This window comes from Osmia lignaria, unplaced genomic scaffold, assembly GCF_051020975.1.
Source record: "Osmia lignaria lignaria isolate PbOS001 unplaced genomic scaffold, iyOsmLign1 scaffold0003, whole genome shotgun sequence".
NCBI lineage: Eukaryota > Metazoa > Arthropoda > Insecta > Hymenoptera > Megachilidae > Osmia > Osmia lignaria.
Genome location: NW_027478160.1, coordinates 12181170 through 12199188, shown reverse-complemented (window position 1 = coordinate 12199188; position 18019 = coordinate 12181170).

The following is an 18019-nucleotide window of genomic DNA, read 5'->3' as shown; positions in this document are numbered from 1 at the left end:
AGATATTTTCAGATTTATCTCAAGGGAAGGGGCCTGACGGACATATTTCGAGATATTTCTTCTTCTTGTTGTTCTTCTTCTGCACAGCTAAGCTGGAAGTGGCATTTGCGGCTCGCACTAGTGCAGAGTTATCTCAAAGAAAGGGGCCACGGTGTTTCTGTATCTCTATTATGTTGGTGCGGCTTCGGAACTTTTAAATATCTTGATATATCTCGAGAACTACGCATCTGATCAAAAAATATCATAGAACATAAAAAGTAGGAAACTTAATTCTCTACAAAAAAGGTCTCTTAACATTTTGCCATAGCTCGCTTCGTTTCCGAGATATTTGCAGATTTATCTCAAGGGAAGGGGCCTAACGGACATATTTCGAGATATTTCTTCTTCTTGTTGTTCTTCTTCTGCACAGCTAAACTGGAAGAGGCATTTCCAGCTCGCAATAGTGCAGAGTTATCTCAAAGAGAGAGGCCACGGTGTTTCTGTACCTCTATTATGTTGGTGCGGCTTCGGAACTTTTAAATATCTTGATATATCTCGAGAACTACGCATCTGATCAAAAAATATCATAGAAGATAAAAAGTAGGAAACTTAATTCTCTACAAAAAAGGTCTCTTAACATTTTGCCATAGCTCGCTTCGTTTCCGAGATATTTGCAGATTCAGCTCAAAGGAACTGGCCTGACGGACATATTTCGAGATATTTCTTCTTCTTGTTGTTCTTCATCTGCACAGCTAAGCTGGAAGTGGCATTTGCAGCTCGCAATAGTGCAGAGTTATCTCAAAGAAAGGGGCCACGGTGTTTCTGTATCTCTATTATGTTGGTGCGGCTTCGGAACTTTTAAATATCTTGATATATCTCGAGAACTGCGCATCTGATCAAAAAATATCATACAACATAAAAAGTAGGAAACTTAATTCTCTACAAAAAAGGTCTCTTAACATTTTGCCATAGCTCGCTTCGTTTCCGAGATATTTGCAGATTTATCTCAAGGGAAGGGGCCTAACGGACATATTTCGTGATATTTCTTCTTCTTGTTGTTCTTCTTCTGCACAGCTAAACTGGAAGTGGCATTTCCAGCTCGCAATAGTGCAGAGTTATCTCAAAGAAAGGGGCCACGGTGTTTCTGTATCTCTATTATGTTGGTGCGGCTTCGGAACTTTTAAATATCTTGATATATCTCGAGAACTACCCATCTGATCAAAAAATATCATAGAACATAAAAAGTAGGAAACTTAATTCTCTACAAAAATGGTCTCTTAACATTTTGCCATAGCTCGCTTCGTGTCCGAGATATTTGCAGATTTATCTCAAGGGAAGGGGCCTAACGGACATATTTCGAGATATTTCTTCTTCTTGTTGTTCTTCTTCTGCACAGCTAAACTGGAAGTGGCATTTCCAGCTCGCAATAGGGCAGAGTTATCTCAAAGAAAGGAGCCACGGTGTTTCTGTATCTCTATAATGTTGGTGCGGCTTCGGAACTTTTAAATATCTTGATATATCTCGAGAACTACGCATCTGATCAAAAAATATCATAGAACATAAAAAGTAGGAAACTTAATTCTGTACAAAAAAGGTCTCTTAACATTTTGCCATAGCTCGCTTCGTTTCCGAGATATTTGCAGATTTATCTCAAGGGAAGGGGCCTGACGGACATATTTCGAGATATTTCTTCTTCTTGTTGTTCTTCTTCTGCACAGCTAAGCTGGAAGTGGCATTTACAGCTCGCAATAGTGCAGAGATATCTCAAAGAAAGGGGCCACGGTGTTTCTGTATCTCTATTATGTTGGTGCGGCTTCGGAACTTTTAAATATCTTGATATATCTCGAGAACTACGCATCTGATCAAAAAATATCATAGAAGATAAAAAGTAGGAAACTTAATTCTCTACAAAAAAGGTCTCTTAACATTTTGCCATAGCTCGCTTCGTTTCCGAGATATTTGCAGGTTTATCTCAAGGGAAGGGGCCTAACGGACATATTTCGAGATATTTCTTCTTCTTGTTGTTCTTCTTCTGCACAGCTAAGCTGGAAGTGGCATTTGCGGCTCGCACTAGTGCAGAGTTATCTCAAAGAAAGGGGCCACGGTGTTTCCGTATCTCTATTATGTTGGTGCGGCTTCGGAACTTTTAAATATCTTGATATATCTCGAGAACTACGCATCTGATCAAAAAATATCATAGAACATAAAAAGTAGGAAACTTAATTCTCTACAAAAAAGGTCTCTTAACATTTTGCCATAGCTCGCTTCGTTTCCGAGATATTTTCAGATTTATCTCAAGGGAAGGGGCCTGACGGACATATTTCGAGATATTTCTTCTTCTTGTTGTTCTTCTTCTGCACAGCTAAGCTGGAAGTGGCATTTGCGGCTCGCACTAGTGCAGAGTTATCTCAAAGAAAGGGGCCACGGTGTTTCTGTATCTCTATTATGTTGGTGCGGCTTCGGAACTTTTAAATATCTTGATATATCTCGAGAACTACGCATCTGATCAAAAAATATCATAGAACATAAAAAGTAGGAAACTTAATTCTCTACAAAAAAGGTCTCTTAACATTTTGCCATAGCTCGCTTCGTTTCCGAGATATTTGCAGATTTATCTCAAGGGAAGGGGCCTAACGGACATATTTCGAGATATTTCTTCTTCTTGTTGTTCTTCTTCTGCACAGCTAAACTGGAAGAGGCATTTCCAGCTCACAATAGTGCAGAGTTATCTCAAAGAGAGAGGCCACGGTGTTTCTGTACCTCTATTATGTTGGTGCGGCTTCGGAACTTTTAAATATCTTGATATATCTCGAGAACTACGCATCTGATCAAAAAATATCATAGAAGATAAAAAGTAGGAAACTTAATTCTCTACAAAAAAGGTCTCTTAACATTTTGCCATAGCTCGCTTCGTTTCCGAGATATTTGCAGATTCAGCTCAAAGGAACTGGCCTGACGGACATATTTCGAGATATTTCTTCTTCTTGTTGTTCTTCATCTGCACAGCTAAGCTGGAAGTGGCATTTGCAGCTCGCAATAGTGCAGAGTTATCTCAAAGAAAGGGGCCACGGTGTTTCTGTATCTCTATTATGTTGGTGCGGCTTCGGAACTTTTAAATATCTTGATATATCTCGAGAACTGCGCATCTGATCAAAAAATATCATACAACATAAAAAGTAGGAAACTTAATTCTCTACAAAAAAGGTCTCTTAACATTTTGCCATAGCTCGCTTCGTTTCCGAGATATTTGCAGATTTATCTCAAGGGAAGGGGCCTAACGGACATATTTCGTGATATTTCTTCTTCTTGTTGTTCTTCTTCTGCACAGCTAAACTGGAAGTGGCATTTCCAGCTCGCAATAGTGCAGAGTTATCTCAAAGAAAGGGGCCACGGTGTTTCTGTATCTCTATTATGTTGGTGCGGCTTCGGAACTTTTAAATATCTTGATATATCTCGAGAACTACCCATCTGATCAAAAAATATCATAGAACATAAAAAGTAGGAAACTTAATTCTCTACAAAAATGGTCTCTTAACATTTTGCCATAGCTCGCTTCGTGTCCGAGATATTTGCAGATTTATCTCAAGGGAAGGGGCCTAACGGACATATTTCGAGATATTTCTTCTTCTTGTTGTTCTTCTTCTGCACAGCTAAACTGGAAGTGGCATTTCCAGCTCGCAATAGGGCAGAGTTATCTCAAAGAAAGGAGCCACGGTGTTTCTGTATCTCTATAATGTTGGTGCGGCTTCGGAACTTTTAAATATCTTGATATATCTCGAGAACTACGCATCTGATCAAAAAATATCATAGAACATAAAAAGTAGGAAACTTAATTCTGTACAAAAAAGGTCTCTTAACATTTTGCCATAGCTCGCTTCGTTTCCGAGATATTTGCAGATTTATCTCAAGGGAAGGGGCCTGACGGACATATTTCGAGATATTTCTTCTTCTTGTTGTTCTTCTTCTGCACAGCTAAGCTGGAAGTGGCATTTACAGCTCGCAATAGTGCAGAGATATCTCAAAGAAAGGGGCCACGGTGTTTCTGTATCTCTATTATGTTGGTGCGGCTTCGGAACTTTTCAATATCTTGATATATCTCGAGAACTACGCATCTGATCAAAAAATATCATAGAACATGAAAAGTAGGAAACTTAATTCTCTACAAAAAAGGTCTCTTAACATTTTGCCATAACTCTCTTCGTTTCCGAGATATTTCCAGATTTATCTCAAGGGAAGGGGCCTGACGGACATATTTCGAGATATTTCTTCTTCTTGTTGTTCTTCTTCTGCACAGCTAAGCTGGAAGTGGCATTTGCGGCTCGCACTAGTGCAGCGTTATCTCAAAGAAAGGGGCCACGGTGTTTCTGTATCTCTATTATGTTGGTGCGGCTTCGGAACTTTTAAATATCTTGATATATCTCGAGAACTACGCATCTGATCAAAAAATATCATAGAAGATAAAAAGTAGGAAACCTAATTCTCTACAAAAAAGGTCTCTTAACATTTTGCCATAGCTCGCTTCGTTTCCGAGATATTTGCAGATTTATCTCAAGGGAAGGGGCCTGACGGACATATTTCGAGATATTTCTTCTTCTTGTTGTTCTTCTTCTGCACAGCTAAGCTGGAAGTGGCATTTACAGCTCGCAATAGTGCAGAGTTATATCAAAGAAAGGGGCCACGGTGTTTCTGTATCTCTATTATGTTGGTGCGGCTTCGGAACTTTTAAATATCTTGATATATCTCGAGAACTACGCATCTGATCAAAAAATATCATAGAACATAAAAAGTAGGAAACTTAACTCTCTACAAAAAAGGTCTCTGAACATTTTGCCATAGCTCGCTTCGTTTCCGAGATATTTGCAGATTTATCTCAAGGGAAGGGGCCTAACGGACATATTTCGAGATATTTCTTCTTCTTGTTGTTCTTCTTCTGCACAGCTAAACTGGAAGTGGCATTTCCAGCTCTCAATAGTGCAGAGTTATCTCAAAGAAAGGGGCCACGGTGTTTCTGTATCTCTATTATGTTGGTGCGGCTTCGGAACTTTTAAATATCTTGATATATCTCGAGAACTACGCATCTGATCAGAAAATATCATAGAACATAAAAAGTAGGAAACTTAATTCTATACAAAAAAGGTCTCTTAACATTTTGCCATAGCTCGCTTCGTTTCCGAGATATTTGCAGATATATCTCAAGGGAAGGGGCCTGACGGACATATTTCGAGATATTTCTTCTTCTTGTTGTTCTTCTTCTGCACAGCTAACCTGGAAGTGGCATTTGCAGCTCGCAATAGTGCAGAGTTATCTCAAAGAAAGGGGCCACGGTGTTTCTGTATCTCTATTATGTTGGTGCGCCTTCGGAACTTTTAAATATCTCGATATATCTCGAAAACTACGCTTCTGATCAAAAAATATCATAGAAGATAAAACGTAGGAAACTTAATTCTCTACAAAAAAGGTCTCTTAACATTTTGCCATAGCTCGCTTCGTTTCCGAGATATTTGCAGATTCACCTCAAAGGAACTGGCCTGACGGACATATTTCGAGATATTTCTTCTTCTTGTTGTTCTTCATCTGCACAGCTAAGCTGGAAGTGGCATTTGCAGCTCGCAATAGTGCAGAGTTATCTCAAAGAAAGGGGCCACGGTGTTTCTGTATCTCTATTATGTTGGTGCGGCTTCGGAACTTTTAAATATCTTGATATATCTCGAGAACTACGCATCTGATCAAAAAATATCATAGAACATAAAAAGTAGGAAACTTAATTCTCTACAAAAAAGGTCTCTTAACATTTTGCCATAGCTCGCTTCGTTTCCGAGATATTTGCAGATTTATCTCAAGGGAAGGGGCCTAACGGACATATTTCGAGATATTTCTTCTTCTTGTTGTTCTTCTTCTGCACAGCTAAACTGGAAGAGGCATTTCCAGCTCGCAATAGTGCAGAGTTATCTCAAAGAGAGAGGCCACGGTGTTTCTGTACCTCTATTATGTTGGTGCGGCTTCGGAACTTTTAAATATCTTGATATATCTCGAGAACTACGCATCTGATCAAAAAATATCATAGAAGATAAAAAGTAGGAAACTTAATTCTCTACAAAAAAGGTCTCTTAACATTTTGCCATAGCTCGCTTCGTTTCCGAGATATTTGCAGATTCAGCTCAAAGGAACTGGCCTGACGGACATATTTCGAGATATTTCTTCTTCTTGTTGTTCTTCATCTGCACAGCTAAGCTGGAAGTGGCATTTGCAGCTCGCAATAGTGCAGAGTTATCTCAAAGAAAGGGGCCACGGTGTTTCTGTATCTCTATTATGTTGGTGCGGCTTCGGAACTTTTAAATATCTTGATATATCTCGAGAACTGCGCATCTGATCAAAAAATATCATACAACATAAAAAGTAGGAAACTTAATTCTCTACAAAAAAGGTCTCTTAACATTTTGCCATAGCTCGCTTCGTTTCCGAGATATTTGCAGATTTATCTCAAGGGAAGGGGCCTAACGGACATATTTCGTGATATTTCTTCTTCTTGTTGTTCTTCTTCTGTACAGCTAAACTGGAAGTGGCATTTCCAGCTCGCAATAGTGCAGAGTTATCTCAAAGAAAGGGGCCACGGTGTTTCTGTATCTCTATTATGTTGGTGCGGCTTCGGAACTTTTAAATATCTTGATATATCTCGAGAACTACCCATCTGATCAAAAAATATCATAGAACATAAAAAGTAGGAAACTTAATTCTCTACAAAAATGGTCTCTTAACATTTTGCCATAGCTCGCTTCGTGTCCGAGATATTTGCAGATTTATCTCAAGGGAAGGGGCCTAACGGACATATTTCGAGATATTTCTTCTTCTTGTTGTTCTTCTTCTGCACAGCTAAACTGGAAGTGGCATTTCCAGCTCGCAATAGGGCAGAGTTATCTCAAAGAAAGGAGCCACGGTGTTTCTGTATCTCTATAATGTTGGTGCGGCTTCGGAACTTTTAAATATCTTGATATATCTCGAGAACTACGCATCTGATCAAAAAATATCATAGAACATAAAAAGTAGGAAACTTAATTCTGTACAAAAAAGGTCTCTTAACATTTTGCCATAGCTCGCTTCGTTTCCGAGATATTTGCAGATTTATCTCAAGGGAAGGGGCCTGACGGACATATTTCGAGATATTTCTTCTTCTTGTTGTTCTTCTTCTGCACAGCTAAGCTGGAAGTGGCATTTACAGCTCGCAATAGTGCAGAGATATCTCAAAGAAAGGGGCCACGGTGTTTCTGTATCTCTATTATGTTGGTGCGGCTTCGGAACTTTTCAATATCTTGATATATCTCGAGAACTACGCATCTGATCAAAAAATATCATAGAACATGAAAAGTAGGAAACTTAATTCTCTACAAAAAAGGTCTCTTAACATTTTGCCATAACTCTCTTCGTTTCCGAGATATTTCCAGATTTATCTCAAGGGAAGGGGCCTGACGGACATATTTCGAGATATTTCTTCTTCTTGTTGTTCTTCTTCTGCACAGCTAAGCTGGAAGTGGCATTTGCGGCTCGCACTAGTGCAGCGTTATCTCAAAGAAAGGGGCCACGGTGTTTCTGTATCTCTATTATGTTGGTGCGGCTTCGGAACTTTTAAATATCTTGATATATCTCGAGAACTACGCATCTGATCAAAAAATATCATAGAAGATAAAAAGTAGGAAACCTAATTCTCTACAAAAAAGGTCTCTTAACATTTTGCCATAGCTCGCTTCGTTTCCGAGATATTTGCAGATTTATCTCAAGGGAAGGGGCCTGACGGACATATTTCGAGATATTTCTTCTTCTTGTTGTTCTTCTTCTGCACAGCTAAGCTGGAAGTGGCATTTACAGCTCGCAATAGTGCAGAGTTATATCAAAGAAAGGGGCCACGGTGTTTCTGTATCTCTATTATGTTGGTGCGGCTTCGGAACTTTTAAATATCTTGATATATCTCGAGAACTACGCATCTGATCAAAAAATATCATAGAACATAAAAAGTAGGAAACTTAACTCTCTACAAAAAAGGTCTCCGAACATTTTGCCATAGCTCGCTTCGTTTCCGAGATATTTGCAGATTTATCTCAAGGGAAGGGGCCTAACGGACATATTTCGAGATATTTCTTCTTCTTGTTGTTCTTCTTCTGCACAGCTAAACTGGAAGTGGCATTTCCAGCTCTCAATAGTGCAGAGTTATCTCAAAGAAAGGGGCCACGGTGTTTCTGTATCTCTATTATGTTGGTGCGGCTTCGGAACTTTTAAATATCTTGATATATCTCGAGAACTACGCATCTGATCAGAAAATATCATAGAACATAAAAAGTAGGAAACTTAATTCTCTACAAAAAAGGTCTCTTAACATTTTGCCATAGCTCGCTTCGTTTCCGAGATATTTGCAGATATATCTCAAGGGAAGGGGCCTGACGGACATATTTCGAGATATTTCTTCTTCTTGTTGTTCTTCTTCTGCACAGCTAACCTGGAAGTGGCATTTGCAGCTCGCAATAGTGCAGAGTTATCTCAAAGAAAGGGGCCACGGTGTTTCTGTATCTCTATTATGTTGGTGCGCCTTCGGAACTTTTAAATATCTCGATATATCTCGAAAACTACGCTTCTGATCAAAAAATATCATAGAAGATAAAACGTAGGAAACTTAATTCTCTACAAAAAAGGTCTCTTAACATTTTGCCATAGCTCGCTTCGTTTCCGAGATATTTGCAGATTCACCTCAAAGGAACTGGCCTGACGGACATATTTCGAGATATTTCTTCTTCTTGTTGTTCTTCATCTGCACAGCTAAGCTGGAAGTGGCATTTGCAGCTCGCAATAGTGCAGAGTTATCTCAAAGAAAGGGGCCACGGTGTTTCTGTATCTCTATTATGTTGGTGCGGCTTCGGAACTTTTAAATATCTTGATATATCTCGAGAACTGCGCATCTGATCAAAAAATATCATAGAACATAAAAAGTAGGAAACTTAATTCTCTACAAAAAAGGTCTCTTAACATTTTGCCATAGCTCGCTTCGTTTCCGAGATATTTGCAGATTTATCTCAAGGGAAGGGGCCTAACGGACATATTTCGTGATATTTCTTCTTCTTGTTGTTCTTCTTCTGCACAGCTAAACTGGAAGTGGCATTTCCAGCTCGCAATAGTGCAGAGTTATCTCAAAGAAAGGGGCCACGGTGTTTCTGTATCTCTATTATGTTGGTGCGGCTTCGGAACTTTTAAATATCTTGATATATCTCGAGAACTACCCATCTGATCAAAAAATATCATAGAACATAAAAAGTAGGAAACTTAATTCTCTACAAAAATGGTCTCTTAACATTTTGCCATAGCTCGCTTCGTGTCCGAGATATTTGCAGATTTATCTCAAGGGAAGGGGCCTAACGGACATATTTCGAGATATTTCTTCTTCTTGTTGTTCTTCTTCTGCACAGCTAAACTGGAAGTGGCATTTCCAGCTCGCAATAGGGCAGAGTTATCTTAAAGAAAGGAGCCACGGTGTTTCTGTATCTCTATAATGTTGGTGCGGCTTCGGAACTTTTAAATATCTTGATATATCTCGAGAACTACGCATCTGATCAAAAAATATCATAGAACATAAAAAGTAGGAAACTTAATTCTGTACAAAAAAGGTCTCTTAACATTTTGCCATAGCTCGCTTCGTTTCCGAGATATTTGCAGATTTATCTCAAGGGAAGGGGCCTGACGGACATATTTCGAGATATTTCTTCTTCTTGTTGTTCTTCTTCTGCACAGCTAAGCTGGAAGTGGCATTTGCGGCTCGCACTAGTGCAGAGTTATCTCAAAGAAAGGGGCCACGGTGTTTCTGTATCTCTATTATGTTGGTGCGGCTTCGGAACTTTTAAATATCTTGATATATCTCGAGAACTACGCATCTGATCAAAAAATATCATAGAACATAAAAAGTAGGAAACTTAATTCTCTACAAAAAAGGTCTCTTAACATTTTGCCATAGCTCGCTTCGTTTCCGAGATATTTGCAGATTTATCTCAAGGGAAGGGGCCTAACGGACATATTTCGAGATATTTCTTCTTCTTGTTGTTCTTCTTCTGCACAGCTAAACTGGAAGAGGCATTTCCAGCTCGCAATAGTGCAGAGTTATCTCAAAGAGAGAGGCCACGGTGTTTCTGTACCTCTATTATGTTGGTGCGGCTTCGGAACTTTTAAATATCTTGATATATCTCGAGAACTACGCATCTGATCAAAAAATATCATAGAAGATAAAAAGTAGGAAACTTAATTCTCTACAAAAAAGGTCTCTTAACATTTTGCCATAGCTCGCTTCGTTTCCGAGATATTTGCAGATTCAGCTCAAAGGAACTGGCCTGACGGACATATTTCGAGATATTTCTTCTTCTTGTTGTTCTTCATCTGCACAGCTAAGCTGGAAGTGGCATTTGCAGCTCGCAATAGTGCAGAGTTATCTCAAAGAAAGGGGCCACGGTGTTTCTGTATCTCTATTATGTTGGTGCGGCTTCGGAACTTTTAAATATCTTGATATATCTCGAGAACTGCGCATCTGATCAAAAAATATCATACAACATAAAAAGTAGGAAACTTAATTCTCTACAAAAAAGGTCTCTTAACATTTTGCCATAGCTCGCTTCGTTTCCGAGATATTTGCAGATTTATCTCAAGGGAAGGGGCCTAACGGACATATTTCGTGATATTTCTTCTTCTTGTTGTTCTTCTTCTGCACAGCTAAACTGGAAGTGGCATTTCCAGCTCGCAATAGTGCAGAGTTATCTCAAAGAAAGGGGCCACGGTGTTTCTGTATCTCTATTATGTTGGTGCGGCTTCGGAACTTTTAAATATCTTGATATATCTCGAGAACTACCCATCTGATCAAAAAATATCATAGAACATAAAAAGTGGGAAACTTAATTCTCTACAAAAATGGTCTCTTAACATTTTGCCATAGCTCGCTTCGTGTCCGAGATATTTGCAGATTTATCTCAAGGGAAGGGGCCTAACGGACATATTTCGAGATATTTCTTCTTCTTGTTCTTCTTCTTCTGCACAGCTAAACTGGAAGTGGCATTTCCAGCTCGCAATAGGGCAGAGTTATCTCAAAGAAAGGAGCCACGGTGTTTCTGTATCTCTATAATGTTGGTGCGGCTTCGGAACTTTTAAATATCTTGATATATCTCGAGAACTACGCATCTGATCAAAAAATATCATAGAACATAAAAAGTAGGAAACTTAATTCTGTACAAAAAAGGTCTCTTAACATTTTGCCATAGCTCGCTTCGTTTCCGAGATATTTGCAGATTTATCTCAAGGGAAGGGGCCTGACGGACATATTTCGAGATATTTCTTCTTCTTGTTGTTCTTCTTCTGCACAGCTAAGCTGGAAGTGGCATTTACAGCTCGCAATAGTGCAGAGATATCTCAAAGACAGGGGCCACGGTGTTTCTGTATCTCTATTATGTTGGTGCGGCTTCGGAACTTTTCAATATCTTGATATATCTCGAGAACTACGCATCTGATCAAAAAATATCATAGAACATGAAAAGTAGGAAACTTAATTCTCTACAAAAAAGGTCTCTTAATATTTTGCCATAACTCTCTTCGTTTCCGAGATATTTCCAGATTTATCTCAAGGGAAGGGGCCTGACGGACATATTTCGAGATATTTCTTCTTCTTGTTGTTCTTCTTCTGCACAGCTAAGCTGGAAGTGGCATTTGCGGCTCGCACTAGTGCAGCGTTATCTCAAAGAAAGGGGCCACGGTGTTTCTGTATCTCTATTATGTTGGTGCGGCTTCGGAACTTTTAAATATCTTGATATATCTCGTGAACTGCGCATCTGATCAAAAAATATCATAGAACATAAAAAGGAGGAAACTTAATTCTCTACAAAAAAGGTCTCTTAACATTTTGCCATAGCTCGCTTCGTTTCCGAGATATTTGCAGATTTATCTCAAGGGAAGGGGCCTAACGGACATATTTCGTGATATTTCTTCTTCTTGTTGTTCTTCTTCTGCACAGCTAAACTGGAAGTGGCATTTCCAGCTCGCAATCGTGCAGAGTTATCTCAAAGAAAGGGCCACGGTGTTTCTGTATCTCTATTATGTTGGTGCGGCTTCGGAACTTTTAAATATCTTGATATATCTCGAGAACTACGCATCTGATCAACAACTATCATAGAACATAAAAAGTAGGAAACTTAATTCTCTACAAAAAAGGTCTCTTAACATTTTGCCATAACTCTCTTCGTTTCCGAGATATTTCCAGATTTATCTCAAGGGAAGGGGCCTGACGGACATATTTCGAGATATTTCTTCTTCTTGTTGTTCTTCTTCTGCACAGCTAAGCTGGAAGTGGCATTTGCGGCTCGCACTAGTGCAGCGTTATCTCAAAGAAAGGGGCCACGGTGTTTCTGTATCTCTATTATGTTGGTGCGGCTTCGGAACTTTTAAATATCTTGATATATCTCGAGAACTACGCATCTGATCAAAAAATATCATAGAAGATAAAAAGTAGGAAACCTAATTCTCTACAAAAAAGGTCTCTTAACATTTTGCCATAGCTCGCTTCGTTTCCGAGATATTTGCAGATTTATCTCAAGGGAAGGGGCCTAACGGACATATTTCGAGATATTTCTTCTTCTTGTTGTTCTTCTTCTGCACAGCTAAACTGGAAGTGGCATTTCCAGCTCGCAATAGGGCAGAGTTATCTTAAAGAAAGGAGCCACGGTGTTTCTGTATCTCTATAATGTTGGTGCGGCTTCGGAACTTTTAAATATCTTGATATATCTCGAGAACTACGCATCTGATCAAAAAATATCATAGAACATAAAAAGTAGGAAACTTAATTCTGTACAAAAAAGGTCTCTTAACATTTTGCCATAGCTCGCTTCGTTTCCGAGATATTTGCAGATTTATCTCAAGGGAAGGGGCCTGACGGACATATTTCGAGATATTTCTTCTTCTTGTTGTTCTTCTTCTGCACAGCTAAGCTGGAAGTGGCATTTGCGGCTCGCACTAGTGCAGAGTTATCTCAAAGAAAGGGGCCACGGTGTTTCTGTATCTCTATTATGTTGGTGCGGCTTCGGAACTTTTAAATATCTTGATATATCTCGAGAACTACGCATCTGATCAAAAAATATCATAGAACATAAAAAGTAGGAAACTTAATTCTCTACAAAAAAGGTCTCTTAACATTTTGCCATAGCTCGCTTCGTTTCCGAGATATTTGCAGATTTATCTCAAGGGAAGGGGCCTAACGGACATATTTCGAGATATTTCTTCTTCTTGTTGTTCTTCTTCTGCACAGCTAAACTGGAAGAGGCATTTCCAGCTCGCAATAGTGCAGAGTTATCTCAAAGAGAGAGGCCACGGTGTTTCTGTACCTCTATTATGTTGGTGCGGCTTCGGAACTTTTAAATATCTTGATATATCTCGAGAACTACGCATCTGATCAAAAAATATCATAGAAGATAAAAAGTAGGAAACTTAATTCTCTACAAAAAAGGTCTCTTAACATTTTGCCATAGCTCGCTTCGTTTCCGAGATATTTGCAGATTCAGCTCAAAGGAACTGGCCTGACGGACATATTTCGAGATATTTCTTCTTCTTGTTGTTCTTCATCTGCACAGCTAAGCTGGAAGTGGCATTTGCAGCTCGCAATAGTGCAGAGTTATCTCAAAGAAAGGGGCCACGGTGTTTCTGTATCTCTATTATGTTGGTGCGGCTTCGGAACTTTTAAATATCTTGATATATCTCGAGAACTGCGCATCTGATCAAAAAATATCATACAACATAAAAAGTAGGAAACTTAATTCTCTACAAAAAAGGTCTCTTAACATTTTGCCATAACTCTCTTCGTTTCCGAGATATTTCCAGATTTATCTCAAGGGAAGGGGCCTGACGGACATATTTCGAGATATTTCTTCTTCTTGTTGTTCTTCTTCTGCACAGCTAAGCTGGAAGTGGCATTTGCGGCTCGCACTAGTGCAGCGTTATCTCAAAGAAAGGGGCCACGGTGTTTCTGTATCTCTATTATGTTGGTGCGGCTTCGGAACTTTTAAATATCTTGATATATCTCGAGAACTACGCATCTGATCAAAAAATATCATAGAAGATAAAAAGTAGGAAACCTAATTCTCTACAAAAAAGGTCTCTTAACATTTTGCCATAGCTCGCTTCGTTTCCGAGATATTTGCAGATTTATCTCAAGGGAAGGGGCCTAACGGACATATTTCGAGATATTTCTTCTTCTTGTTGTTCTTCTTCTGCACAGCTAAACTGGAAGTGGCATTTCCAGCTCGCAATAGGGCAGAGTTATCTTAAAGAAAGGAGCCACGGTGTTTCTGTATCTCTATAATGTTGGTGCGGCTTCGGAACTTTTAAATATCTTGATATATCTCGAGAACTACGCATCTGATCAAAAAATATCATAGAACATAAAAAGTAGGAAACTTAATTCTGTACAAAAAAGGTCTCTTAACATTTCGCCATAGCTCGCTTCGTTTCCGAGATATTTGCAGATTTATCTCAAGGGAAGGGGCCTGACGGACATATTTCGAGATATTTCTTCTTCTTGTTGTTCTTCTTCTGCACAGCTAAGCTGGAAGTGGCATTTGCGGCTCGCACTAGTGCAGAGTTATCTCAAAGAAAGGGGCCACGGTGTTTCTGTATCTCTATTATGTTGGTGCGGCTTCGGAACTTTTAAATATCTTGATATATCTCGAGAACTACGCATCTGATCAAAAAATATCATAGAACATAAAAAGTAGGAAACTTAATTCTCTACAAAAAAGGTCTCTTAACATTTTGCCATAGCTCGCTTCGTTTCCGAGATATTTGCAGATTTATCTCAAGGGAAGGGGCCTAACGGACATATTTCGAGATATTTCTTCTTCTTGTTGTTCTTCTTCTGCACAGCTAAACTGGAAGAGGCATTTCCAGCTCGCAATAGTGCAGAGTTATCTCAAAGAGAGAGGCCACGGTGTTTCTGTACCTCTATTATGTTGGTGCGGCTTCGGAACTTTTAAATATCTTGATATATCTCGAGAACTACGCATCTGATCAAAAAATATCATAGAAGATAAAAAGTAGGAAACTTAATTCTCTACAAAAAAGGTCTCTTAACATTTTGCCATAGCTCGCTTCGTTTCCGAGATATTTGCAGATTCAGCTCAAAGGAACTGGCCTGACGGACATATTTCGAGATATTTCTTCTTCTTGTTGTTCTTCATCTGCACAGCTAAGCTGGAAGTGGCATTTGCAGCTCGCAATAGTGCAGAGTTATCTCAAAGAAAGGGGCCACGGTGTTTCTGTATCTCTATTATGTTGGTGCGGCTTCGGAACTTTTAAATATCTTGATATATCTCGAGAACTGCGCATCTGATCAAAAAATATCATACAACATAAAAAGTAGGAAACTTAATTCTCTACAAAAAAGGTCTCTTAACATTTTGCCATAGCTCGCTTCGTTTCCGAGATATTTGCAGATTTATCTCAAGGGAAGGGGCCTAACGGACATATTTCGTGATATTTCTTCTTCTTGTTGTTCTTCTTCTGCACAGCTAAACTGGAAGTGGCATTTCCAGCTCGCAATAGTGCAGAGTTATCTCAAAGAAAGGGGCCACGGTGTTTCTGTATCTCTATTATGTTGGTGCGGCTTCGGAACTTTTAAATATCTTGATATATCTCGAGAACTACCCATCTGATCAAAAAATATCATAGAACATAAAAAGTGGGAAACTTAATTCTCTACAAAAATGGTCTCTTAACATTTTGCCATAGCTCGCTTCGTGTCCGAGATATTTGCAGATTTATCTCAAGGGAAGGGGCCTAACGGACATATTTCGAGATATTTCTTCTTCTTGTTCTTCTTCTTCTGCACAGCTAAACTGGAAGTGGCATTTCCAGCTCGCAATAGGGCAGAGTTATCTCAAAGAAAGGAGCCACGGTGTTTCTGTATCTCTATAATGTTGGTGCGGCTTCGGAACTTTTAAATATCTTGATATATCTCGAGAACTACGCATCTGATCAAAAAATATCATAGAACATAAAAAGTAGGAAACTTAATTCTGTACAAAAAAGGTCTCTTAACATTTTGCCATAGCTCGCTTCGTTTCCGAGATATTTGCAGATTTATCTCAAGGGAAGGGGCCTGACGGACATATTTCGAGATATTTCTTCTTCTTGTTGTTCTTCTTCTGCACAGCTAAGCTGGAAGTGGCATTTACAGCTCGCAATAGTGCAGAGATATCTCAAAGACAGGGGCCACGGTGTTTCTGTATCTCTATTATGTTGGTGCGGCTTCGGAACTTTTCAATATCTTGATATATCTCGAGAACTACGCATCTGATCAAAAAATATCATAGAACATGAAAAGTAGGAAACTTAATTCTCTACAAAAAAGGTCTCTTAATATTTTGCCATAACTCTCTTCGTTTCCGAGATATTTCCAGATTTATCTCAAGGGAAGGGGCCTGACGGACATATTTCGAGATATTTCTTCTTCTTGTTGTTCTTCTTCTGCACAGCTAAGCTGGAAGTGGCATTTGCGGCTCGCACTAGTGCAGCGTTATCTCAAAGAAAGGGGCCACGGTGTTTCTGTATCTCTATTATGTTGGTGCGGCTTCGGAACTTTTAAATATCTTGATATATCTCGTGAACTGCGCATCTGATCAAAAAATATCATAGAACATAAAAAGGAGGAAACTTAATTCTCTACAAAAAAGGTCTCTTAACATTTTGCCATAGCTCGCTTCGTTTCCGAGATATTTGCAGATTTATCTCAAGGGAAGGGGCCTAACGGACATATTTCGTGATATTTCTTCTTCTTGTTGTTCTTCTTCTGCACAGCTAAACTGGAAGTGGCATTTCCAGCTCGCAATCGTGCAGAGTTATCTCAAAGAAAGGGCCACGGTGTTTCTGTATCTCTATTATGTTGGTGCGGCTTCGGAACTTTTAAATATCTTGATATATCTCGAGAACTACGCATCTGATCAACAACTATCATAGAACATAAAAAGTAGGAAACTTAATTCTGTACAAAAAAGGTCTCTTAACATTTTGCCATAGCTCGCTTCGTTTCCGAGATATTTGCAGATTTATCTCAAGGGAAGGGGCCTGACGGACATATTTCGAGATATTTCTTCTTCTTGTTGTTCTTCTTCTGCACAGCTAAGCTGGAAGTGGCATTTACAGCTCGCAATAGTGCAGAGATATCTCAAAGAAAGGGGCCACGGTGTTTCTGTATCTCTATTATGTTGGTGCGGCTTCGGAACTTTTCAATATCTTGATATATCTCGAGAACTACGCATCTGATCAAAAAATATCATAGAACATGAAAAGTAGGAAACTTAATTCTCTACAAAAAAGGTCTCTTAACATTTTGCCATACCTCTCTTCGTTTCCGAGATATTTCCAGATTTATCTCAAGGGAAGGGGCCTGACGGACATATTTCGAGATATTTCTTCTTCTTGTTGTTCTTCTTCTGCACAGCTAAGCTGGAAGTGGCATTTGCGGCTCGCACTAGTGCAGCGTTATCTCAAAGAAAGGGGCCACGGTGTTTCTGTATCTCTATTATGTTGGTGCGGCTTCGGAACTTTTAAATATCTTGATATATCTCGAGAACTACGCATCTGATCAAAAAATATCATAGAAGATAAAAAGTAGGAAACCTAATTCTCTACAAAAAAGGTCTCTTAACATTTTGCCATAGCTCGCTTCGTTTCCGAGATATTTGCAGATTTATCTCAAGGGAAGGGGCCTGACGGACATATTTCGAGATATTTCTTCTTCTTGTTGTTCTTCTTCTGCCCAGCTGAGCTGGAAGTGGCATTTGCGGCTCGCACTAGTGCAGAGTTATCTCAAAGAAAGGGGCCACGGTGTTTCTGTATCTCTATTATGTTGGTGCGGCTTCGGAACTTTTAAATATCTTGATATATCTCGTGAACTGCGCATCTGATCAAAAAATATCATAGAACATAAAAAGGAGGAAACTTAATTCTCTACAAAAAAGGTCTCTTAACATTTTGCCATAGCTCG